Genomic DNA, 27,198 nt, shown 5'->3' with positions numbered 1-27,198 from the left:
CTGAGTCAGCCATCTTTGCTTGGAGGTGGTGGAAGGACCACGCCCATTCTCTCCACTCCTTCTGCAACATAGGCAAGGCGGGGCTACCAGAGACACCACTGAATTCACATGGGGCAGTGGAAAGAACACAGGCTGTGGAGCCAGGCACTCCTGTACGTGAATCCCATCTCCATGTCTACATAGCTATGCGACCCTGGCAGATCACTGGGCCTCCGTGAGCTTTGCTGGCTATGGGTATAATGTGGGTATGAGACCTGAACTCACAGACAGCCTGTGAAAATGAGAGCAAGGAGCCAAGGGCAGGCACTGCTCAATCCTGTTCCTGTTCCACATGCACCTTTTCATGGAGTGGGTCTCGGCACTAGCTTGCTAATTATCGCACTTTCTTTTTGCTAGGTACAGATATCCATTTTGTAACCATCCTCTGATTGACATGTGTGATATAAAGGAAAATTTAGTTCAATGTGTATGTAGCTGTCTTTTATATGAATGTATGATACTCATATATACAAGGATGCTACTTCAAAAAGTTTGTGGAAAAGGGAATTAAAAGATAAGTTTATTTGGTGTAAAAAAATATTTGAAATCCATGCAGAGTTATTTTCCATGATTTTTTTTCTCTTCTTATTTAAAAGGCAGAGAGAGAGAGAATATTTTTTTTTTTTTTTTTTTTTGGACAGGCAGAGTTAGACAGTGAGAGAGAGAGAGAGAGAGACAGAGAGAAAGGCCTTCCTTCAGTTGGTTCACCCTCCAAGTGGCCGCTACGGTAGGCACACTGCGCCGATCCAAAGCCAGGAGCCAGGTGCTTCCTCCTGGTCTCCCAGGCGGGTGCAGGGCCCAAGCACTTGGGCCATCCTCCACTGCCTTCCTAGGCCACAGCAGAGAGCTGGACTGGAAGAAGAGCAACCGGGACAGAATCCGGTGCCCCAACCGGGACTAGAACCTGGGGTGCCAGCGCCACAGCCAGAGGATTAGCCTAGTGAGCCGCGGCACCAGCCGAGAATATCTTTTATCCACTGGTTCACTCTTCAAATGCCTATAACAGCCAGGGCTGAGCCAGACCAAAGCCAGGAGCTCAGAACTTCATCTAGGGGACCCCTTGTGGAGGGACCCAAGTACTCCAGCAATCGTCTTCTGCCTCCCAAAGTGTGTATCAGCAAGAAGCTGGATCAGAAGCAGAGTAGCCAGGAATCGAACCAAGCACTCTAATAAGGAATGTGGGCATCCCAGGAGCAGACTTAAACTGCTATGCCAAATGTCTGTTCCTCCATTAACTTTCTGAATGTCTCATATGTAGAGATTTCAAAAATTGTTTGCACCAAAAATAAACTTACCTTTTAACTCTTACGCATTATTTTTGAAATACCCCCATAAGTAGATCTGTATAGTTATACAGAAATCCTCAGTCAACAGTTCACATAGTGGAGAGATAGCTGTGTTCCACATTGTGTCAGGTGTTCCTGGTGTTCAAAGTGGTGGCCCACAGACCAGCACCAATTGGCCACCTTTGTGTTCCTGGACCGTGATAAGTATCGAAATGGAAAGTAAGCATTTTGGTACAATTACAGTCATTTGACACTGCTGAGACATCTGAGCCAAGTACATTTTCCTACGGCTTTGTTTTTGTTATATTCTACAGAAGTAGTATGCACGATAGATCGGGAATTTAAAAGAATGGAAAGAAAAAGGGAAAAGCACCAACCCAGGCCCTCTCTGGTCATTTGGACCTTGGCTCGGGTGGCTCTCGGCCTTTTGGCTAAGATCAAGTGCAGGTGGAATCACAAATCAAAGCTGCCCCCCTGCCTTTCAGGTGCAAAGGTTTTATTCGGCGTGAGAAGCGATGATTACATAAAGTTGTTGTACAACAGTGCAAACACAATCGTGAGAAATACTGCGATCAGGCAGCCGTAAATGGGCAAGCGCCACATCAGGGGCTGCGAGGAGAGCACTTGCCACAGACGTCTGTAGGGCGAGGTCGCTGTGCGGGCCGAGTCTTCCTTAAGCAGGTGGATTTGTTTTGATTTCGACGGCATCTTGGGCCTCTTGTCAGGGCCTGCGCCTGCTCTTTCCCTTCTCATTTGGCAGCCTGACGGGTTAATCCCCTGGTGAGCGAGGGCCTGCGAATGAAACTGGATGGAGTTATATGTCAGACTGCAACAGGCGCGCTCTGAATATCCCGCTCTGTTCTCCTGGACGGGGCTTTGATGTTAGCGTGGAACACGTCAGATTACACGGGACGGCATGTCATGTGTCAACTCAGGGTTGGGGCTCTGTCCTGACACTTTAATTAGGGGGGCTGGAAGGAAAGGGTGTGTTATTTTTTCTATTTCAAGGCAGAGACCCTAACTCCCACTGAGTACTATTTGGGTATAACCAAGCCTGAAAACAGCCTTCTCTCCTTCTAAAAACACAGCTCATACCCGCTGAGATAACAGCCATAGTGTCACCTAAGGAAAAGAGCCGGGGCCACGAGAGGTAAAGATTCTCTGGACTGCAGCTGCGGGGAACCCCCTGTGTGAGGTGCCCACGGCCCCGCAGGCTTCATTTTCAGCCGTGCACACGCTTATCACTTATTGTCTTTGCAGCTTTCTCCGTGTTACCACGGAGCTGCTCGTGCTTCTGCGTGGCTCCTGGGAGTCCGAGGCTACTTCAGAAAGTTCTGGAAAAATGGAGGTCAAAGGTTATTTTGGTGCAGAAAACCTTGCAAAATACACACATGCCCTGAACTTGATGAAGACCCCTCCTATTAGCTGTTAAGACCATGGTGTCCATGACATGGCCTCACATGCAGTGAAAGATGGAGCTGCAGGAGGGGCTAGCGGACAAGGGGAGCTACAGTTGGAGACCTCCATTATCCCATTTTGCCCCACACCTGAAAACACCCTGTTCTGCCTGTCCCACCATAAACCAAGTGTGAGTGCTGGAGTTCTAAGATATCTTCATCTTCCACCCAGAAAAACGTCTAGGCAGGACCAAAGCTCTTTGCACTTGTGAACGTGGCCTTGGTAATAGGAAACCTGCACTTTGCTCTCTGCCCCCGGAAGGAGGTCGTCCAACTTAATACCTAGTGAAATCGCTGAACGTCAGTAAGCCCCATTCATTCTGACATCTAGACTCCTGTGTAATTAAGACCTCAGGTCTGGCGCTTGGTTTATCAGTGTGTGTCGATTCTCATTTACATAAGACTTGGGTTTTTCCCACATCTCTGCACAGACACTGCCAAAAAAAAAAAAATACTGTTAACAATGAGAGAGCTGAGGATAGAGTTACGGCCCTTCGTGTCTCTAATCCCTGCTTAACATTTCCTCTAAAAAGAACATTGCCCTGTTCCGAAATCAAACGCTCTGCGCTCTGGCGTTCTTTACGGAGGGAGAGGGGAGGTAGGTTTTCCACTGCTTTATTTGGAGCTTGAAAAACATCCGATTTCATGCCCCTTATTGGGCTGGGAAGCAGAGTCTGCTGCACAATGGGAGGGTGGATTCTTCATCTGCCTTTCACAAAGAAGCACAGCTCAGGCTCTTCCACCTCCCTGCTGCTCCAAGCTAAACACGGAGGCTGGCCCCAGGGATTCCCCTAGGTGGGCTCACCTAATTTTCTTTGTTCAAACTGAAGGCCCTTGGGTGTAATTGAATCCTACAAAAGCGGAAAGTGACTCCTGGGGCTGCTGGAAACTGTCCCCTCCCCCGGCCCCACTTCAGAGCTTCCTCCAGGGTGAAACTAAGGGGACCCCCACCCACTTCGGGATGCCACCTTTTCTGCTCACATTCACAACTGCAAGGCGTAGGGGTTTATTTTTGCAACTCCAATGAGGAAAGCCGGATTCTAGAGGTGTGGGTACTTCCACAAGACCACACATGGAGTCAGTTATGGGACTTGGGAAATCGCACGGCCTCTGTTGGTCTTCATTTCATTTCACGTGGCTGAAATGTGCTCATGTATAAAATTAGGGATGAGGAAAGCAGTCTTATTAAAAAAGAAAGAAAAAAAAAAAAGAGGCACAGGAGGTCCTGGTGTTTACCTACCAGGACTGTAGACCCTAAGGTGTGTGTTTTAAGTATAAAGCCCTCACGCAAGGGAGGGAACTTGGGGTTACTCTCAAGGAGCCTCCCATTCCATCGCTAACACTTAGTGCTATATGACCCTGGGAAAGTCACAATACCTCTCTGGGCCTCAGATGCCTCATCTTGGAAATAGATAATATTATAATATGATATTATAATAGATAATATTATAATATACTATTATAATAAAATAGATAATTTTGTAGTGTGGCTGTGAAGATTTCATGAAGATTTCATGCAATAATGCTTAGAAAGTACTTAGGGCCGGCGCCGCAGCTCACTAGGCTAATCCTCTGCCTTTCGGCGCCAGCACACCAGGTTCTAGTCCCGGTCGGGGTGCCGGATTCTGTCCCGGTTGCCCCTCTTCCAGGCCAGCTCTCTGCTGTGGCCAGGGAGTGCAGTGGAGGATGGCCCAAGTACTTGGGCCCTACACCCCATGGGAGACCAGGATAAGCACCTAGCTCCTGGCTCCTGCCATCGGATCAGCGCGGTGCGCTGGCTGCAGCGTGCCGGCCGTGGCGGCCATTGGAGGGTGAACCAACGGCAAAGGAAGACCTTTCTCTCTCTCTCTCTCTCTCTCACTGTCCACTCTGCCTGTCAAAAAAAAAAAAAAAAAAAAAAGTACTTAGAAGAGTGACTGACATGAAGCTGGCACTCAAGGTTGCCTGTTAGTAGTAGTGTTAGCATTACCACTACAAAGATCGGTATTTCTCAAGAGTGTCCCCTGCTGAGAGAGAGGAAGACAGTGATTGTCTCCCCACTAGCACCAGGTGCCCCCTTCAATATCTGTCCAATCCTAGAAGTCCTGGCAGTCTTGGACAGCCTCCAAGAATGTAGGTCCCTGTATCTCAGCCTCAGTTGGCAGAAGAATTATCTCAGGAATCCTAAATAATACTGGTGGTTGGGCCCTGTGCCACAGATTGTGATTAAATCGATGTACAATACAGCGAGGCATCAAGTCTTTTCAATGCTAGTCACTAAAGGTTAGTGGGTGGCCTGTTAATTTTGATATTGAACAAAGCCCTAGAATATGTATGTTATAAGTTATTGTTTCCCAAGTATGCTGTTTACCACTGGTGTCATGTGAGATCCTATTACTGATTTATTTATACATTAATAGTCCTACAACTATTTTCATGTGAATTAGGAAAAATCCAACTAGTGTGTCAACTCTGATTTCACAGGTAATTTTTTTTAGGTTGAAATTTCTCTTTCTTCTTTTTTTTTAATATATCTATTTGAGAGGCAGAAAGACTGAGAAATAGAGAAAAAGCTCACTTCCCAAATGCCCACAATGGCCCCAGCGGGGCAGACCACAGCCAGGAACCTAGCATACAATCCAGGGCTCCTATGTGGGTGGTAGGAACTCAGTTATTACAACTTAGTCACCTACCTCCCAAGGTCCACATTAATGGGAACTTGGAATAGGGAACCAGAGCTGGGTATCAAACCCAGGCACTCTGGTAAGGGACAAGGGCGTCTTACAGACATATTAAATGCCTCTCCCAAAGTTTCTTTATGAAAACAGCCAAGTGTGGTGGGAATACATGTTATATTTAAACAAAATATCAAGTGACACATTTATAGTTTAAAAAATTACATTGACACATAAATGACTAAAGTTTGAAAAATGTGATGGGACCTGAATAGGATTACAATTATAATTGAGTAAATGTGATCATTCTAAATAATAATTTTTCAGCCATTGTAAAATTTTGAGCATTGAAAAATAAAGGTAGATTTTTGAAATGCAGTGAAATTCTAACCTATCAAACAAATTGTTTCTAATAACTTATTTTCAGGATACAGAGATTTAAAAAAATTAACCCATATTTACTCAGAACCATATATATTTTGAATATATCGACATAGTTGATGACATCCTGCATTTTCATAACACTTTAGCATTGACAGAGCACTTAAGCATTATTTAACTGGGCCTCCAATAACTTGCCGAGATTGGACTACTAACCGATTGTCGCACATGGGACCGATGAGGATTAGTAGAGTGGCCTATCCCCAGTTACACAGCCGCAGTGTGCTGGTGCAGGACTGGAACTACATCATCTCAATCCAAGGTGGTGGTATTTTTTCTCCCACCGCTTCTGCTGTTCTCATCCATACTGCCTGCCGGCTCTTGCATATTAACTAATAACTCCCTCCAGGGCTTGTCTCGCTGTGTGACAAAGGAAAACCACCTGATAACCTCTTCGCAGGTCTCTTCAGTTATGCTCTTGACCATCTGCAGTTTTTTTCTCCAGACATTAACCTAGGTTCTCATGGCTGTCAATCAGTCATGACAGTCCTTACTGAAATCTGCCATGGCTGCCCAACTTGCATGCATAAATGCATAGCCCTGCTCCCTTGACCCCTGTCTCCCAGCTCCTGCTGCTCTCTGTTCTTGTTCCCTGGGCCCCAGCCAGCCATACCTCCTCTGGATTCCTCAACCAAGTCAGGCATCTGTGATTTCAAGCCTACACCATGTTGTTGCCTGCAGCAAGAAAGTTCTCTCGTGCCTTCTCTCTCCCTCGCTCTCACTGCCAAGAAACCTAGCCTCAGTATTACCTCCACAGACTGCAGTCGGCTGACCTCTGCCTTAGATGAGGTCCCACTCATTGTTCTATCATGCAGACAATAGCTCTTTCCTTCCTAGCTAGTACTTATTCATTGGTGTGATGGTCTGTTTCAGGTCTACCAGATGTATGCTACATGAGCACAAAGGTGGAATCATCCCCATATCTATCCACACTAGCCCCAAACCATAGAACAGTACTTAGCACATGGTAAGTCAACAAATATTAGCCAAGAAAAGGCTGAGGAATAGCTTACCCTCTACAAGGATGGGGTGGAATTTTCCTACTCACATTGATGGCAAGTCACAAGATAGAAAGTTCTTGCAAGAGGCTGGTCAGGGCCATCTGCAACCACAACACTCAGAATCTACTACCTACACCCGACTAGTACTGCTACCATGCTGGATGCTCTAGACAGGAAATGTGAACCTGTCAATGACCTTCCAAGCTCCTTTTTAAAGGAGAACCTAAACCCAGGGTGGATTGCCCCGAGCCCTGCCTGCCTCCCCCTCCATAGCTTCCCCAGGAGTTTCTGAGGCAGCATACAAGAGCCCTAGGTTCACAGTTTTAACAGCACACACCCAGTACATAGATGCAGCAACAGAAATGAAAAATCTCTCTTCTGTTCCCAAAAACGTCACTTTCTACTTCTGAGCCAGTACATTGCTTTTATTGGCCAAACCTCAGTTTCTTTACCATTCAAATAGGCGTAATATTGTTTATTCTACTTAATTTGTTGGATTTTTTGTAGATAAAATAAGATAAAAATGAAAATATTTTGAATAGGTAAGAGAACTCTGCATTATTATTTGAGACTGAGTTACACAGATATGATTTCTTCTCCTCAAGGGCTTTTACATGAAGGAAAATGCACGGTTTTCCATAAACATAAAGACATTCCAAAGACACACAAAGAACAAATGCATTATTCATTGACATTATGGACCCAGGTAGATGGGCAGGAAGAGCAGTATTCTATAATAGATCTCTGCCAGTGGACCAGGAGATCTGGGTGTGAGCCTACCATGTGATCTCTTCACCAGCTGTGTGAGACTGGCAGGTCACAGAACCACTGGAAGCTCAGTGGCTGCACTGTTAAAATGTGGAGGGTGGATGTGGGTAGAGTGTGGAGAAATGCTAATGACATGAGGGTTGTTTGGAGGATCAAATGGAAAGTCAGTGACGGAAGCAGTAAAGTTAGCCATGGAAGATGTTAGCATCAACCACGTTCTTGTGTGTTTAGTCAAGGGACAGTCAAAAAGTTGTCAGAGAAGGCTGCCCAGAAGAGCAAGGAAGTATGAAGAATGACTTCCATGAAGGCCAGGACAAGGGCAGGTCTCGTCAAGGAACTTGAGCTTCCAGCAAGGTTGCACCCCAGGAGAGAGCTGATTTCCCAGGGGATGGCAGGACCCAACCAGGGGTATGAGTTGTTCTCTACATCCCAAGAGCTGAAGAGGCTCCTAGCGGCTCGGATTACAAGGCATAGGACAGCATCCAGGTGGGTCAAATGTATTAAGAGGACCCCAAGTACACTGGAGGATGTTTGGTTTGGATTAAAAGATAAAAATTAACTGCATTAATAGAGCCTCATGGGTAGAGAATGTGCAGATGCTAATTGACCCTAAATTACAGTGGATTCCATTGGAATTGTGTATTCTCCTCAACAAAAGTAACCACCGCCCTTCTCCCCTCTCCATCCCCACTAGTGCTAAAATGAATGTGTCATCATAACTGAGATGAAAGGCTTTGAAATTTATTTTCCATTTTCCTCTCAGATCTCTTGTTTGCAAAATACAGGAGGGTCTACGTTACTCATCTAGTTCCAGTTTATTTCAAACCCAAAAAACCAAAAATGTGTTTTAGGGATTCGGGTTTCTGGAAGTCTTTTCCAAGCCTTCATTGCCTGCATGATTCCTCTAACACAGGAATGACCTAAATGAGTGGCTCTCAAAGAAGTTGAGTGTGCATCAGAGTCACCTGGAAACCTTGTTTAAGCATATGGCTGTGACCAGAGTCTTTGGCTCACTAGGTGTAAGGAGGAGGTCTAAAAGTAGCGTTTCCAGCACATTCCCACGTAACATGGATGATGCTGGTCCCCAGCCATAGGCCATACCTTTACAACCAACAAAATAGGAACATACCAAAGAATGTGAAAGAACCTCATTAAAGAAAACAAAGTGAAAATCTCCAAGTCCCATGGCTGGATCTACTTTGAAAACAAGGTATTCTCGCTCAGAATTGAAAAATCATTCAAGTCATCTATGCTTGCAACTATGGATTTTATAAAGCATCTGGATGGCTTAGGGGATCAATGTGCTTTGCTATAGCACAGGAAATGCAAAGGAGTTTGGAACAGGGCTCCTTCTGCCTGGGAACCCTCACCCATTCCTCCTCTCTTGCTTTGCACACCTTTTTCTTCTGCTGATTGTTATTGTCAAGTAATCTTTTCACAGCTTCACAACCATCACACCTCCATTCCTTTTGCTTTGAGGCCACCAAAACCCAGTCCTATCTCACATTGATTTAAAGATCACTTTTATGCAGGGCTGGGTAAGGCTAAAGCTGTTTCCAAAATCTGCAAAGCACTGCATAGTGAGTCAACAACAGATCTTGGGTTTCAGCTCTGTGGCCTTGCTTCTGGCTTCCCATGTGATCATGGAAAAAGCACTTCAACCTCTGGGTAGGATTTTACTCATCAATTAAAGGAGGGAGTTAGTCTAACTAGCTTAATGGTTCTTCCCCTTTTGGGAAAAATAAGAATGAGATGTATGGACCTCTTCCCAGGAAAATGCATTTGTGTACATTAAATGCAAAATGTTGCTTATGATTTTTAGACTGCCTAGATAATAATACAGTGATAAGCAGTAATAGTCATCCCCTACCACATGCCAACTAGGTGCCAGGCACTGCGCAAAGCACTTCTTACACATGACATGTTTTGTCCTTGCAGCAACTCTATGAGGTTGTAAAAAGTCCAGTTTCTAGATGAAAATGGAGGTAGGAATTCATCTCAGGTCACCCAGCTGTCAAGCAACAGTTTGGGACTTGAGGTCATCTCTACTGTCCTAAAGCTGATACATGGTCCCTGGCATGGATGACCTTGCCTTAAGAGTGGGCCCCGTTGTAGGCAATATTGCAAGTTCCCCTGAGAACTGAAGTCAAGAATTCACAGACTGCTCCCCAAGCACTAATGACTAAGCACAGGGAAATGACCCGTGGTGTCTCAAGGCTTCTGTGCACCCAAGGTGGTCCCAGCGTGGAGAATGTAAAGCATACGTGGGGATCAGACTCAGAAAAGCAAGCCCGCAAGAGCTGCACTTCTGTTCTTTGTGCGTGCCTTACACATGCAGGTTTTCTTATCATCCTGTGTTTCTGACCAGAGGCAGCTTCCTTTAAAGGCAAGGGGAAGTGGCCCATCCCAGCTTGGGCAGGTCAGTAATGTGACGAGATAAAGGGCAGCTCCTTAATGAAAACCACTCTGCCTCCTGCCAGCAAAGGAGTTTTCTTAGTGCATTTCAAGTCCTCTAACACCTCTTCCCAGATCAATGGCTTTTCATAAATGCACCAGGAGATCTTTGAACCACTAATGCTTCAGGGGCTGTTTAGGTTTGGAGTCAAACTGTTTAATATAACTCTCCTCCAAGTCTGGCTCTATTGAAAGGTCTCAGGAAACAAGGGGTGGGGGATGTATAAACAGCAGAACCACCGTGGCCTAGTGAGGTTCCCGCGCCTCAGCCTCCTGTTTATATAAGCAAATTGGACCAGGCTGATTACATTCAGGAGGGGGAAGGAGGAATGAAATGGCATGTGGGTCATGGGGGAGAGTTGAGTGAAAAGGCATCAGATTAAGGGTGCCTTTTGATTGGAGTGAAACAAGTTGTTTGCTTAGGCAGGGGGAGGCCATTGATTGGCCTCATCAGCAGATTAAATGTATTAAGCAGATTAAGGCATCGTGCCAGTGCCAGCCGACTGTGGGCCAGACCTCCACGTGCTCCTGGGCGAATGAGAGTGTTTCATTTAGATACGTGTTTGCACACTGAAACAAAAGCAAGGCGCTCACAGGAGGGTGGGTGACTGTGAGGTGTTATATCAAAGAGCGTTCTGTCTCCTCTGACGTTCTGCCCACACTTGCTTTCCTATAGCCCTTGGAGGGAAGGAGAAAGGAGGAATAACAGCAGTGGGCGTTTCCTGAATGTGCCCTGGGCGGGTGCTGTGCTATTATGCTTTACCTCATCCACTGTTTTTAACTACCGAACCTCAGGGCAGATGAGCTGCCTGGCCAGTATCACACCAGTCAGCAACGGGATCCTCAATTATCTTTTCCTCTTAGCTACCATCCTATGTCTGTCTAGCCATGAGGACAGGATCTACTGTCAGCTAATGTTCAGCACATTTATTCCCAAAGATCTGTGGCATAGTGGTTATTTCCTATTTAGACTTCAAGTCCCTGGAGGCAGAGACCAAGTGGTCCTTTCCTTCTGCCTCCCACCACAGTGCCTGGGACAGTAGATACTTGCTCCCTATTATTTATTCTTGAAGAGCCAATATCAAAGTAGCTTTAGAGTTTGGGTTTTTTTTTTTTCGACTATAATAGTCATAAAAGCTCACGGAATAAAATATTGATTTACTAACAGTATGTAAAGACAGAAAGAAGAAACTACCAGAAATAACAGTCATTAACATTTTGGTAAACGGCCTTCTCCTTGCCTCGTGTATGTACACATGTATGGATGTACTTTGAACAGGATTATGTTTGTGTTATTTTGTAGGCTTTTTTTTCCTAACAATATTCAGTAGTCATCTATCCATGTCAATAATACAGGTCTTTGGCGACATGAAGAGCCAGTCCCTTGATACCCAGAGAGGTTTGGTTCTAGGACCAATGCCTCTCCTCCCTGTAGATACTGAAATCCACAGCTGTTCAAGTCTCTTATAAAATGGTATAGTATTTGCAGAGCCTGCATTTATCCTCTGATACACTTTAAATCATCTCTAGGTTACTCATACTGCCTAATAACATGTAAATACTATGCAAATTGATATTCTATATTATTTAGAAAATAATAAGAAAAATGTCTGGACGTGTTCAGTACAGATGCAATGCTTGAATCCACAGATGCAGAACCCTTGGAGGCAGAGGGCTGACTGGGACAAGTGTCAGAAGCTACACAGTGGCTGTGGTATCGTGCATTCAATCCACAGGGAATCCGCAGGGGATGGACTCGGGCAGTCCCTGATACTTGGTTTTTTTCTCGACAAAGATGCAGTAAACATGCCTGTACTTAAAATGCGATGCTCGTCTTTCAGTCCCTATTCTCAACCAGACTTCCCAGAAACTTCACACCCGAAACATTTGCTTCGATCAAAGTTCTAGAAATGGCAAATTGCGTATTGTCTATTTCAGGATGCCGCAGAGGTTTATACAATTCATCGTTTAATATAAAATTAGACTGTGGTATTTCCCTTGGAACAGAAGGAAGTCACAGGTGCCCATTTCTGATTTGGTGATTTGGTGCATCAGAATATTCTTGTCTCCTCTCCTGTTAAATACTCCTGTTAAACAGGGAGCCACCACACCAGGGAGCTTGAAGTAATTTCCATAAGTGCCCTGTCTATGAAATGGCTGCAGACAGCAAATAACCCTAGGATCAAAGGTTAGTGAATGCCAGCAAGGGCCTGTGAAGAGAAGGCCAGCTGGTTGGCGGGGGGGGGGGGGGGGGAATAATCCACTCCCCTTTCAAGGTTATGGACTCCACTGAATCCAGGGGAATCACAGGTAGCTGTGGCTGCACCAGGATCAAGCCAGGCATACAGGTGGAAGGTGGAACTGGGGGAGACCTCAGAGTTTAATGACAGATAATGCAAAGTACAAGCCCCAAGAGCCCTATTTATTATTTTCTATCAGCTAAATAAAGGCAATTTTTAGATTTAGATTTTTTTTGATGAGCTGTCACCATGGTGATGGAATTGGAAACTCTTTTTCTGACAGCATTGCTGCTAAACCATTTGTTTAATTATTTGCATACCCTGACACCAGGAGGCTGTTAGAGCTGTGTGCTTTTCTATCCAAAGAAGACTTGATCTCAGCCATCTCTTGGGTTCCACAACAGAGGAGTGCGGGTTTCCTATATGCTTGATTTCTACTGGGATGGAATGAGGCTCCTAAAGTCCCCATAATCCATCCCCCAGAAGGAACCCACAAAAGACCAAGACCAAAAAGAAGGGAGAGCAAAGAATTGCCCACCTGCTTCAGGGCACATCACACCACATCTACAAAACCCCCTACGGGGTAGAGATGTTGGAAGATGTTCAGTAAGTAGGACCTGCTGGAATGATCTGAGGGTTCAGGAGCCCAAGTTGCCTTTTCTGTTGTGGGGCTAGAGTCAGTTCTGAATTCACCCCTTTTCCTTGTTTGAGTTTCTTTAAAATTCCAGATGGATTCAAGGTATTTTGTAATTCTCTGTGGGATCTCTCCCACTGATTTAAGAAACATCCAGAAAGATTCCTGTGAGTTGTTTTTCTCTGAGTGAGGTCTGGCATATCAGCAGAAGAGAACCATGGCTTCCCGGAACTTCTCACACTTTTCCCTGACCCACCCTTCCATCAGATCTCGGAAAAAATGCCAGCCCCAGTAATGAAGAACAGCCCCAATGAGAAGTAATCAAATCTCAGAAATTGTTTTCCAGCTTGTGAGACTCGGAGGTGTGTGGAGATTTCCAGAGTCCGTGTTGTTCTCTGATCCCACAACCCTGTGACAATCCATACCCCTAGGTAGGCATTGCCGCAAGCTGAATCTGTGACGTGGGGTCACATCTTTTTTTTTTTCTTTTTTTTGACAGGCAGAGTGGACAGTGAGAGAGAGAGACAGAGAGAAAGCTCTTCCTTTTCCGTTGGTTCACCCCCCATTGGCCGCTGCAGCCGGCGCACCACGTTGATCCGAAGCCAGGAGCCAGGTGCTTCTCCTGGTCTCCCATGGGGTGCAGGGCCCAAGCACTTGGGCCATCCTCCACTGCACTCCCTGGCCATAGCAGAGAGCTGGCCTGGAAGAGGGGCAACCAGGAAAGAATCCGGCACCCCGACCGGGACTAGAACCCGGGGTGCTGGCGCTGCAGGCGGAGGATTAGCCTAGTGAGCCACGGTGCCGGCCACATCTTTTTTTTATGTCTGCCTTTTCCTTAATCTGCCTCTTTTTGCCCCATAGCTGTGCTGCTGTTCTTTAAAGACAAGCAAGGGGCTGTTGGTTCTGCTTTGTTCTCCAGTTGCTTCTGGAGGACATGTGAGAGCTTGGGCAGGCGTGGAGCCCAGGTTGTTTGTGTCACACTCCATTCCCACCCGCAAACACTGCTGCTCGCCTCCCCATCCAACCCCCATGGCTTGCGTGTTCTCCCAGTCCTCTGCCCTGGCTCTGGAAACCAAAGGAGCTTGCGAATGAGAGTAGGATTATGGCCCAGTCAACCTTAAAAGTCCCGCAGATGGTCTGGCAACTTCCTGCAGGAGAAAAGCATTCACTCTTCCTGCCCAGTGAGCCTTTCTGGCAGACAGCTTTCTCTCGCCCGTGGAGAAGTTTGCCTCTTGAAGAACAGGAGTTTGCATCTGCCCCCCACCTTACATGGGAGGCAGCCTAGTGTATTGGATGAAGGCTGAAACTTCAGAATTTCAGCCAAATCCTAGCCCTGCTACTTATAGATAAGACAAATGGACAATGCTCAATAAATAAGAGCTGTTCTTGTGTCCCCTTCAAATGCCCCACCGCTTCTTCCGCAGCACACACTGGCCATCCGGGAGTGGCCACCTTGCCGAGTCCTGATGCTCTGTTCAGGCTCAGTATGCTCCTCCAGGGATTAAGTTCCTGACTCAGAGGCTGACTATCTGGGAAACTGGGCATGTGCTTCATCTTTAAGATCCTCCTATTGATTAGTCATGAAAAGAGCATAATTATGCCTACTTCATAGCCGTTTTCTGAGGCCATCCCAACGTGTCCTGCTGCCAGAACCATGTTCTGCAATCGCAGGATGCAAACGCTTCCACTGGGAAGAGAAAACGAGTCTTTTCCTTTCTCTACACTCAAGCCTCATCCCTTTCTGAAGATGCATCAAATCTTATGATACCAGCTCACCTCTGTCTTAAGAGACAGGTGAAGCACACTTAGAGACCCCCTCCTCCCAGACTCCCACTCCCATCCCAACATCCTCACCCCTGCACCTTGCAAGTAAGCCATTCAATGTGGTGGGGGATGGAGAGTCCAAGAGTTCAGAGTGGAAACGAAGGCAGAGTAAAGTTAAAGAAGACAGAGAGAAGATAGCTGGGAGTGGGAAGGAAAGAGAAGAGAGGGTAAACCCAGTAAAGGAATGAGGAGGGGAGATGGTAGGATTGTCCCGCGAGTGTAGGATTCTCCTTGGTCCTTTGGGGAAAGTTTACCATAGGCCTCTTCTAGTGCCCCAGCCTCACCCAGAAGCTGAGAGCTGTGGCTAAAGCAGATGTTGGGACTTTGAAGAGATTTAGTGTCACAATCATTCTTTAAATGAAAACTCCTAAAGCTGTAAAAGAACATGACCCACTATGGCAAATAACAAATTAATTTGCCAGCAACAGAGGAAACCAAACCCCAAACCCACCAATACAACTTGCTCACTCCTGTCCAAGCCAGCACTTGGGCCTTCCAGAGGAACTCAAACCAAAGCCTGAGTGATTAGGGACCTCTTCATTGTACAGTGTACGTAGTTACGTGCATCTGGATGTGTGTACAGTTCACTCAGGAAATGGACATCCAACATGATAAAATGTGGCTGGTATGACTAAATAATCTGAATAAGAAATCATGGAGCAGGAGTTTGGCCTATGGTTATCATGCCACTTGGGACACATGGATCCCCATACCAGGGTGAGTGGGTCTGTGTCCTGACTCCAGCTTCCTGCTGGTTTACAAACTGGGAGATAGTGATAAGGGTCAAATGATTAGGTTCCTGCCACCTCCATCAGAGACCTGGGTTGAGCTCTTGGGTCCCAGCTTCACCCTCCAGCTCAAGCTCCAGCTAATTCAGGCAATTGAGGAGTGAACTAGTAGATGGTGCTCTCTAGTGCCCTCTTTCTCTCGCAAATGAATTTAAAAAAAAAAAGAAAGAAAGAAACTATTCAAGAACACACATGGAAAGAGAGCATGCTTCAACACCGAAAGTCAGAGCTTGCATTCCCTTTGCCGCCTTCACATATACACCAAGAGCATCAGTGTAGAGAGCACAGGCCTGGAGGTACAAATGTGCAGGACCATGAGATGCTGGTGCACTGTTGCTGAATATCTGTGCCAACTTTTGTTTCCTTGTGGATCAAAGCAGGGCTTTAAGCCAGGGTGAGTGTTTTCTCTTCTGGTGCATTTAGGTGTTTAAACTTAGAGCACATGTTCAGTTGTTCTTTGCTTGATTCTTGTTCCCCTCAGGATGCTGGAGATATCTCTCTGCTCTATCCACACCCAGAGTTTCTTCTAAAATGGGGGAAGAGTGGCTAAAAGCTCTTCCTGTTACCCAAAACCCACGGTTTCCAAGAAGATGCTTATGGCAGAAGAAATAGAAATCTCTGACTTAACCTTTTGTTGAGCATCAAGCGTTTCATAGTTTTCAATAGCAGTTTCATTTTTGTACAAGGCAAACATGAGGAATATATATATATATATATATATATATATATATATATATAGTGGGTAGAGCTCAGTCTGCAAAAATCAGTATTCAAGAAAAGTAGCTTTAATTGCTTTATAACAATTTATCATTCATGTCCTCTTTCCACTTTTCACACAAACTAAATCACAGGTTTTCATGGGCTCCCTCCCTCCTTTCCCAAGTTGTGTCCAAGCTGTAGAGTGTTTAAGTGCCCAGCATATGGAAGGAAGCAGTGATTCTAATTCATGAGGCTTAAGTCTTTCCACCTGGCATCCAATGAGACAATCACTCAATTTGCTTCTTCTCTTCCCTGCAATTTAAAATATATATATATATATATACATTTACTATATATTTAAAATATATATATATATTCATTTTATTTGAAAGGCAGAGAGAGAGCTTCCATCCACTGGTTCGTTCCCAAAATGCCCTCTCTCACCAGGGTTGGGGCAGGCCAAAGCCAGGAGCCTGGAATCCCATCCAGGTCTCCTGTGTGGGTGGTAAGGACCCAAGTACTTGAGCCATCATCTGCTACTTCTCAGGATGCACATCAACATGAAGCTGAATCGAAAGCAGAGGAGCCAGGACCCAGACTGGCACTATGATACGGATGCATGTATCTCAAGCGGTGGCCTAAGGCACTGCACCACAACGCCTGCCCCCGATATCTATTTTTTTATAATTATTTCACACATATATATATAAATATATATATATGGATATGTATACAGCATTGGGAATGCTACAGCATAAGTGCAATTCAACTTCTATTTTTTTAAGGAATTCCCATACTGTTTTCTATAGTGGCTCTACTAGCTTACGTTCCTACTGACAGGGTTTAGGAGTTTCTGTTTCTCTACCTCCTGGCCAGGATTTGTTACTTTTTGTCTTTGATAACATCATTCTGACTGGTGAGGCAATATCTCACTGTGGCTTTGACTTGCATTTCCCTGATGCCTAGTGATATGGAGCAATTCCACATATATTTCTTGGCCATTTATATTTCTTCTTTTGGGAAATGTCTGTTCATGTCCTTTTCCCATTTCTTGACTGAATTGATTGGTTTTATTATTGTGGTTGTTGAGTTGTTTGAACTCCTTATATATTCTAGATCCTAAACCTTTGTCAGATGAGCAGTTAGCTGATGTTTCCTCCCATTCTTCCACTCTGTGGATTGTTTGCTCTGCTGTGCAGTCGCCTCTGAGATCAGTGATGTGTGATAGGATTTTCTGCAGTGCAAATGTAGAATGTATCCTGGGCTGGCGCCGCGGCTCAATAGGCTAATCCTCCACCTGTGGCACCAGCACCCCAGGTTCTAGTCCCATCAGGGTACCAGATTCTGTCCCGGTTGCTCCTCTTCCAGTCAGCTCTCTGCTGTGGCTCGGGAGGGCAGTGGAGGATGGCCCAAGTTCTTGTGCCCTGCACCCACATGGGAGACCAGGATAAGCACCTGGCTCCTGGCTTCGGATCAGCGCAGTGTGCCGGCTGCAGTGGCCAGTGAGGGGTGAACCAACGGAAAAAGGAAGACCTTTCTCTCTGTCTCTCTCACTGTCCACTCTGCCTGTCAAAAAAAAAAAAAAAAAAAAAGAATGTATCCTGGCTCCCCAGGTGCAAGGAAGTGTGCGTGTCATGGAGAGGATGGCATGGAACACTTCAGTTACTACTTCAAAACACTACGCTTCCATTAGCATAGGAAAAACCATGTGGCGCTGGTTGAAATCAGTAGGCAGCCCCCGCACACTGCACATTGCCCATACCCATCCTGGATGTGCAGAAGATACTGAGGCACCTCTGAGGGTTGCAGGTATCCTGAGAACTTGCTCTGGAAACCACTAAGCTTGTTATATCTAAAATCTAAAATCCAGTCTGGTTTTAACCTGTGGACTTACATAGACAAGAAAATCATGGCTTCAGTGTGGTGGTGACTTGCCCTGAACTGCCCGCCTAGTTTTTGCAGGGCCGATCTGAGAGGCAGACCTGCCACATCGCATTCAGAACTCTTTCCTCTATACCTCATCCTCTTCTGTAGGATTCTAACGTGGACTCTAGACTGCCCCAGCTCCCCTGGAGCCACTTCTGCTCTATCACTGCGTGTGATGAGGCATCTGGCAGACAATGGTGGGAGTGACAGGCTGTGATGCTGTCATTTGTAGGACGTCAGAACTCAGGCAAAACTCGTTGCCATGACACTACCCTCTCCGTTTCTTCCCCAGACAGCAGTCCCTACACTCCACTTCCACGCTTTTGGAGATGCTCCAGGCATTGACTAAGGAAAAACCTCACTTCGTAACTCTAACTTCTAGCCTAAGAGGCGAGGCTCTGGGTTGAAGTTAAATTAATTGAGACTGTTATAGTAAATGAATTTAATATAATACATAATGACTCAAACTGATTGAGGTTTATGTCTCCCTCATATAGAGACCAAAATGACTTTTCCTTAATGGGTTGATGGCTTGACTCCAAGTAGTGATTAAGAACTCCCCAACTCAGCCAGCGCCGCGGCTCAATAGGCTTATCCTCTACCTTGCGGCGCCGGCACACTGGGTTCTTATCCCGGTCAGGGCACCGGATTCTGTCCCGGTTGCCCCTCTTCCAGGCCAGCCCTCTGCTGTGGCCCGGGGAGTGCAGTGGAGGATGGCCCAAGTGCCTGGGCCCTGCACCCGCATGGGAGACCAGGAGAAGCACCTGGCTCCTGCCATCGGATCAGCGCAGTGCGCTGGCCACAGTGGCCATTGGAGGGTGAACCAACGGCAAAGGAAGACCTTTCTCTCTGTCTCTCTCTCTGTCCACTCTGCCTGTCAAAAAGAAAAAAAAAACTCCCAACTCAAGGAATGATCCAGAGGAACTCTGCGGCCTTTAGCAAGACGCTTGCTAGGTTGGACCCTAGACTGGCTGTGCGACGGGGGAGGTTTCATATACCAGGCCAGGCTGCGCTCCTCATTTCACCTGCCCCTGGTCAGCACTCAGTCACATGGTCATGCCTGACTGTAAGGGGAGCTGGGAAATAGTCTGTATGTGGAACCTGGAAGAAGACATGACCTTGTTAAGCAGCTAGCCCATCTCAGTCACCATTTGAACAAATGTTTCACAAGCCTTTTTCTGTAAAAGCCCAGATAGTAGGTAAATACTTTAGGCTACTGTCTTTGTCTCAACCACTCATCTCTGCCATGGTAGCTGTGGACAATATGCAAACAAAATGGCAGGACTGTTACAATAAAACTTTATCAAACAAACAGCTGAAGGTGGCTTAAGGAATTCAGTTTGTCTGTCAGCCTTTGTAATAGCCATGGGGAAATATTTGCTCAGTGAGAGTATTTTAGACTATTTGCAAATAAAAATCTGAAAAAGAGTGTCTGGTTTCTGTGATTGCAGAAGGCGGTAAAAGGAAATGGATTGAGAGGATGTGAAAGGAGTCAGGAAACATCTTTAATTAATCCTTTATAAAAGCAATGTTTTCAGCTCTGCTTCCAAGGAAAGACATGTACATCTCCAAGGAAAACAGAATTGCTATTAAACATGCAAATTTCAGGATTTCACCCTCAGAATTTTTGGAGTAGGCCAATCTGCATTTTGATAATTCTCCCCAGCTAATTGGTTGGTTGGTTGGTTGGCTTATAAGGCAGAGTGATAAAAAGAGACAGAGAATTTCCCCAAATGTCTTCAACAGCCAGGACTGGGACACACTGAGGCTGGACACACTGGAATTCCATCTGGGTCTCCCATGTGGGTGTCAGGGGCCCAAGTACTGGGGCCATCATCTTCTGCCTTCCCAGGCATATTAGCAGGAAGCTGGACAGGGAGCAGAGCAGCTAGGCGTCAAACCCGCTCTGTGATATGGGATGCTGCCGGGGCAAACTGCTGCACTGCCAGGCCAGCTCTGTCCCAGAGCTGGTGGTAAGCAAGTTATTAGAGGTGGTGGAGGATAACATTTTGCTAACTTTAGTTTTGCGGACTTTTGTGGATGTGACCAGTTGAGAGACTTCATTGCATGAAGGAAATAAGGTACAGTGTGTGCACGAAGCCACTGATCCAGGATAAGCTAACTTTTCTTTTTCTTCAAAGGATGCAAGACAGTGGGAGTGATCTCCTAGTCCTTCTAATTTATTTAAGTCAATCTGAGACTCTAACTTACTAGTAACAAATTGTGTTATAGTGCAAACCACACTTCGGTAAAGTGGTTAAAGCCACCACTTGGCAACATTGGCATCCCATATTGGCACTGGTTCATGTTCTGGTTGTTCCACTTCCAATTCATCTGTCTGTTGATGGCCTGGGAAAAGCAGTGGAAGATGGCCCAAGGACCTGGGCCTGAACTCCTGGTTCCTGGCTTCACCCTGGCTCAGTCCTGTCCATTGCAGCCACTTGGGGAGTGAACCCACAGATGAAAGAGCTCTCATCCCCCCCCCCATAACTCATTCAAAGAAATAAATCTTTTTTAAAATAAAAAATAGATGTGAAGCAAGGGACAGGAGGTCTTCAAACCAGGCTGTGACCCTGCCAGTAGTTCAGCTTCTTGCAGACATTCCAGCACTCGCTTTCTTCCTCTGAAAAACATCCACCCCCAGTTCTGAGAAGGAACAGTGTTTTCACCAACCAGGGAGATTCATGGTTGTGCGGAATGAGTTGACCCAGCTGGAACATTCCAGTTCCTGATGTTCTGTCATTTCACTTGCCCATGATGCAGCTAAAAGTCCTGCCTGTCCACCAGCTTCCTTCCTGTGGCCAGCTACAGGAAGCAAATTGGCCTGGGAGGTTCAGGGCGCAGCTAGGCGTCAATGTAGAGCACTGATGGGCAGCCCAGCGTGGAAAGGCAAAAATGCATCCTAAGTGACCTTGACAAAGTCACCATGTGAGCGCCTAGGGGAGGGAGCCCCATTTGTCAACCTGTGTGTTCATGCTCCAAAGATGCAGTGCAGCCGGCAGGAAAAAGAAATCTACCTGTAGACCCCTGATTTCCTCTACGCACAGCCAATCACCTGCCGTTGGAATCAGTGGGGATACTTTAAATTCTCTTAGCAAGAAGATTGCAAAGCATTGAAGAGTGAAGAGGCCATCAGTAAGTGTGTTTCTGCCATTCAGCACCCAACTCAGAGATAAGACAGAGAGGAAAATAAATGAGCCCACGATGTTGTTTTCTGATAGAGGAGAGGAGACCCTATCTATGCTCAGGTCTGATTCCTGGCCATGGGAACTGAACAGAGCTGTATAGTTCTCGGGTACCCATCTCTGACATGGCCCAGTAGCCTCGTCTCACTCATCTCAGCAAATGGATTGCCACAGCCATATTGTCTCCCTAGACTCAACAGCTTGGCAGTGTCTTGGGCTCGGTATGGTGCTGTGGCCATTGAGCCAGTCATCTCCTGGAAGAGGCAGCTTGTGGCATTCCTAGAAGTCCCCTGTTGGGCTTAGGGAAATTTTTACATGCAGTAAACTGACACCAAAAAGGACTCGCACAAGCTTTTTGGTTCACTATCCTAGTATAGGTAGAGCACAAGAGAATCACCTTGTGAGCTCGTTGACACTGCAGATGATGGGGAACCCTCCCCCCGACCCCTGCCGGGGATTCTGACTCAGTAGCCTTGGGCCTGGCCTGAGAAGGGGCATGTGCATGAGTTCCCAGGGTGCCCCTGCTGCAGATGGTATAGATGGGGCAGGTAACTCTGGAACCAGTAGTATAAACAGGAAGCACACAGGATTCTAGGGGGTGGGAGGGAGACTGGATTTATGTTGGAATCACCTCGATGCACACCTCGCTCAGCCGTGGAGTCTGGCAAGCTGATGTGCCTGTGTCCAAAAATGACACTCTCTGTGCCGCTGGAACTTTGCTCCTGCTTCAGCTGTTCCCTTTCCTTTGAGTCTCAGAGACTCCAGGTTACTTCCCTGACTCCTCTTCATAAGGTCAAATAAACCAATGCTGGAAATACTTGAACACACTAAGATATTCCTTAGGCTTGGTTTTTGCCTCTTAGAGATAAAATTGCTTCCTCCCAGGACTGCTTATTTGTGCCATCTTGCCACCTTTCCTAGGGTCCCTGCTGCAGCACGCACCTCTGAGGTCATCCATTTCTACAGGAAATTGGGTCACGTGGCCATCTGGAGACGCGTGGGAAGCATCAGTTGACGTTGAGGAGCTGGCTATAGAGTGTGTGCAATTTGTCCTGCTCTTTCCAGCCATGCTGCAAGCAAGGGCTGGCATCAGTGTTAGGAACACTCCCCAGGCTGCCAAGGTGGCTGCTTTCCTTGCCTTTAAAAGCTTCCTTTGGTGCAGGCTGCCAGCATTTCCAGGTCTCTGCCTTTCCTGCCCCATTCCGTGCCACTGCTCTTCTTGGCTGGATTCCCCCAATGCCTGATGTGAGCTGAGTCATTAGCAGAGGAGCAGAAGGGAATGTCCTGAACGAGTCTGGAATGGGGGTTTGGCAAGGAGGTCAAGTCTGGAACCACAGACAATGCAAGAATCCACCTGCTCTCCCTACCTCCATGCAAAGGTCACAGGTGTCTCTGACTGTGTTAAGGCTGGACTGTTGATGCTGCAGGTTTGCCTGACAGGTCTTTCGGGAATGAATGATTGGAACCTGAGAACCATGATGGCTTTTCAGGTTGATCGCAGGACAAATCACATAGTGGGGGCTGAGCTTTATTTGCATATTTCAATAAGTTGCCATCAGGAAAACTTGAGTTCTGGAGTACTGATTTACATCATGAGGACAGCAAAGCTGCAAGTGCCCCACACTGATACACAATCCACAGGTGCAACCCTCTCCTGGGAAGGCCTCCGTATACATAAGTCTGCCCCCTCCAGGAGTTGCACTGTGGCTTAGTTGTTGGCCACGTACCCATTAGCTGTGCCTTGATTGCCATGGCAGAAAAGGGGCATTTTGGTGTGCACGCATGCTTCTGTATTAGCCCGAACTTTTTGGCATAAGAGTTGTATTTATTGCTTTGTATCCCCAGGACTCAACCAGGAGATCCTTGTTTGCTGACTGCCTGGTTTTTATTATTCATCATTCAAAAGGAGACTTTGGGATTTGTCTTAGAGTCTCAGAACCACATAGCTGAATTGTAATCATGGAATGTCAGCTACTGCACACAGCTACTGCACACCTCCTGAAAACAATTCCTGGCTTGCTGGCTATCCTGCCTGCTGCTGGGGCTCCCTGGCCCTTAGAGGACACCTGAAGGAGACTTAACAGAGAGAGAGAAAACAAGCAGAAAGGTAGAACTGAGACAGCAGGTGCAAGGCAGGGAAAAAGGAAAGGGGCATGGAGGCAGTGATTTTTTCATAGAATTTTTTTGAACTGGAAGACCTGTAGACATTTTCCATCCTGACATCTTCCTTTCCATCAAGCGAGTCACAGGAGGTTGGCTGGAGGCAGTGCCACACCTGTGGATTGTCTATCAGTTTGGGGCACTTGCAGCAGAAACGTCCATGCTTGTGTGCACACTTGTATATTAACATGCTCTGGTTTTTAGAATCCCATTACTGAGTGACTTCTAGAAGTCAGAGTTTTAGTTTTCCTATGTGGTTTGTACCCACAGCCATTAACACAGCTGCAGATTTCCTGCTGGATGCATGGTCACCAAGATACACACACTGACCCTGTCCTCCATGGAGCCTTTATGTCCTGAGTGTACAAAGAGCCACCTGGAGGGGGAAGGGCCAGAGCTGCTCTTGTTTTGACTTACTAATGGGGGGGGTGTCTTTAAACAGTTCATGGAAAATGTGTATTATGGATTTCAACTCTTTTTGCACCAAAAGTATCTCTTTTTTTTTTTTAAGAAAAAAATTTATGTGACAGAAAGGAAGGAAGTGCTCCAGTCCACCTCACTCCTCAAATGCCCACAATGGCCAGGGCAGTCCAGTGCCTGAGCCAGGAGCTGAGAGCACAATTCAAGTCTCCCATTTGCATGACAGGAACCCAATGACTTGAACCATCATCACCACCTCCAGGGTCTACATTAGCAGCAGGAAGTTAAGGTCAGGAGCTGGAGCCAGCTATCAAACCATGCACTCTGTCATAGGGTGTGGGTGTCTCAACTGTTAGGCCAAATGCTGGAACCTATCTTCATTCCCTGTTCCCCAAATTTATTGAAGTATGTTAATACACAGGAAAGCCACCCTGGGCCAAATATAAGTATGTCAACTGATGGAGTTTGGTTGTTTGGTTTTTGGTCCATTGGTTGGTCTGTAATTTATTTTTGTCTGGACAGGGAACCTTCAGCCACCATCAGGTTTTGCTTTTTGCTTTTTGCTTTCCTGGAAGCTCAATGCTGTGGCCAGCAAAACAAAGCCGCTGTGTAGCTTTTTGAGGTTGCTTCCCCCAGCTCTGGCAAACACCCCTGTCCCTGAGTCTACCCTGCTTCTCTTCCTGCCCCTCTGCTCTGTGGACAGAGAACACCATTTTCCCGCTCAGATCAGCCTTGGAAAGCCCGTGTTGGTGGCAAGGAGGCTGTTCTTGACTTACCTGTTCCTGTCTCTCAGACCTCAGCCAAATGAAAGCCCTGGCTAGGCTGCTCTTTCTCCTCTTCCCCAGCAAAACTTTTGGGTTCTTGACCATCGACTTTATGCAAAGACGTCAGTCATTTAGCCTATTGGTTAGGATGCCAGCGTCCCACATTGGAGTGCCTGAGTTTCATTCCTGGCTCTAACTTCCTGCTAATGTAGACCTTGGAAGCAGCAGATGATAGCTCAAGTATTTGGGTCCCTGCCGCCCATGTGGGGGACCTGGATTAAGTTTCCCGCTCCCAGATTCAGCCCCACCACAGCCCCAGGCAGTTACACCCATTTGAGGAATAAACCAACAGGAGAGCTAGCTTGCATGTGTGTGCGCGCGCGCTCTCTCTCTCTCTCAAATAAAAACATTTTTAAAGAATTTTATAGTGAATTTCCACTCCATGTACGTAAGTATACAGATTCTGAACATTTTTTCAGTTCAGAAAATGCAGTGGTTATAGCTAGAGAGATATATAGCTGGGAAAGGAGGGAGGGAGAGAGAGGGAGGAAATGTATGTATATAATATACTACTGTAATGGCAGGTGATGCACAGTGGCTGATAGAAGTGTCTTCTTGAGTGATTCAGACCTGTATATCGTATCATAAAGACCATGGTTGCTCCATGAGCTTTATTTAAAGGTCCGGGATATCAAGAGTAAAATCGTAGCTGTCCTCTCTCTCTCTCCTTTTCTCAATAGAACATTCTCAGTCGTCCAAGCCCCACCAGCAGACAGGTGTCTCAGTTTTGGTGTGACATTTCATGAATATTTTATCCTTTTCCCTCACCCACTCAATGCAGTAGCTGTGACCTTCTGGGGCTTCAGTGTGCACGAGACAGGCAGGGTCTTTTCTCGTGCAGGCTGGGAGGCAGCAAGCAAAAGCAAATAAGTGAATCTGTGTGGGGAGAAGCTGCACAAGAAAACCAGAAAGCTTAGCCGGCGCCGCGGCTCACTACGCTAACCCTCCGCCTAGCGGCGCCGGCACACCGAGTTCTAGTCCCGGTTGGGGCACCGGATTCTGTCCCGGTTGCCCCTCTTCCAGGCCAGCTCTCTGCTGTGGCCAGGGAGTGCAGTGGAGGATGGCCCAAGTACTTGGGCCCTGCACCCCATGGGAGACCAGGAAAAGCACCTGGCTCCTGGCTCCTGCTGTCGGATCAGCGTGGTGCGCTGGCCGGCCGCGGCGGCCATTGGAGGGTGAACCAACGGCAAAGGAAGACCTTTCTCTCTGTCTCTCTCTCACTGTCAAAAAAAAAAAAAAAAAAAAAACCAGAAAGCTCAAGGAACAGAAGAGCTCAGAGGTGGGGCCCTTGATATTGGAGGCCCAGGAAGTACTCTCCAAGAGTGAACACTGGGGCAGAGACTTGACAGGTGGAAGGAACCAGCCTTGCTCCAAACCCGTTTGCCTGCCAAGGAAGTGCCTGGGGCTCTGGCTGCCTCTGGGGCCACCTATTTAGCCTGGGTTTAATTCCACCTGTGTCTTCCCCTCAGTGAGGGTGTAAGAGGCCGAGGTCAAGCAGCAGCTCTAAGTGGAGTAACTCAATCTTGGGCATGGGCTGGCCTTTAGTAAGCAGCCAGTTAGCACTTTGAAAACTGAAACCTGTGGTCAGGTCTCCAACAGCAGAGGGTCAGGTTTCAGTTTTAATTAGGGAACCAAAGAGATGCCCCTGCAGAGATCCCATTTCACTCAAATTCAGCTTCCCCCAGAAGAAGGCTTCCTGTCTCCAACCTGGAGGCCCTGGGATGCTTACCTCACACTGAAGCCGCTGTCCTGAGTTGGCACTGACTTGGAACTGGACTTGCACGGGCTCACGGAAGGGTAGGATGGAGACAGAGGCCCCAGATGTGATGTGCAGGTGGGTGGTAAGAAGCCTGTGGGAGGAGGGGGCTGGGTTCAGGGGTTGTTAAGAGTTCACATCTTCGGGCTGCAGCTCAGATTGTGACATCAGAGAAGGATGGGGTGACATTCAAGGCCACAAGCTGGACAGGTCTTGCCCTGTTCCCACACATTTGGCAAAGCCCATGTTAAACAGAGGACAGAGCAGTGCAATGGGGATGTGAACAGTGCCAACGAGAGATCCCCTTTTGGCACTTGTCATGGAGTAAGCAGTTGTCATCACTCTCTTCTTAACTCTCTCACTACTTTATACAGGGGGTAGGTATAGGCTGAGTATCCTTATCCAAAATGCCTGGGATCATAAGTGTTTCAGATTCGGGATTTTTTTTTTTCACAGGAGAATTGGGAGATATTTGCATATGTATAACGAGATGTCTTGGGGATGGCCCTGAATCTATAGCTCCTTTATGAGTCCTATATACTGTATACATATGGCCTGAAGGTAATCCTATACATTCCTTCTAATGCACCTGCGTTTTGACTGTGACTTGTTACTTGAGGTCAGGTGTGGAATTTTCCACTT

The 27,198-nt window shown here is 46.7% G+C and overlaps 1 protein-coding gene and 1 long non-coding RNA gene across 2 annotated transcripts in view; one reads left to right on the top strand and one right to left on the bottom strand.

The window, feature by feature from the left end:
• SLIT3 (slit guidance ligand 3) overlaps positions 1 to 27,198 on the top strand; it is a 642,229-nt gene that overhangs the window by 270,829 nt on the left and 344,202 nt on the right. The gene's annotated exons all lie outside the window — the stretch shown is intronic.
• Positions 1,805 to 27,169, bottom strand: LOC103347957 (uncharacterized). The gene is made up of 2 exons (XR_516439.4): positions 26,530 to 27,169; positions 1,805 to 2,117 (listed from the first exon to the last, which is right to left on the bottom strand). It is a non-coding gene; the product is annotated as an uncharacterized lncRNA (long non-coding RNA).

Source organism: Oryctolagus cuniculus, chromosome 6, assembly GCF_964237555.1.
Source record: "Oryctolagus cuniculus chromosome 6, mOryCun1.1, whole genome shotgun sequence".
Classification (NCBI taxonomy): Eukaryota; Metazoa; Chordata; class Mammalia; order Lagomorpha; family Leporidae; genus Oryctolagus; species Oryctolagus cuniculus.
This window is presented reverse-complemented; position numbering and strand designations above follow the sequence as displayed.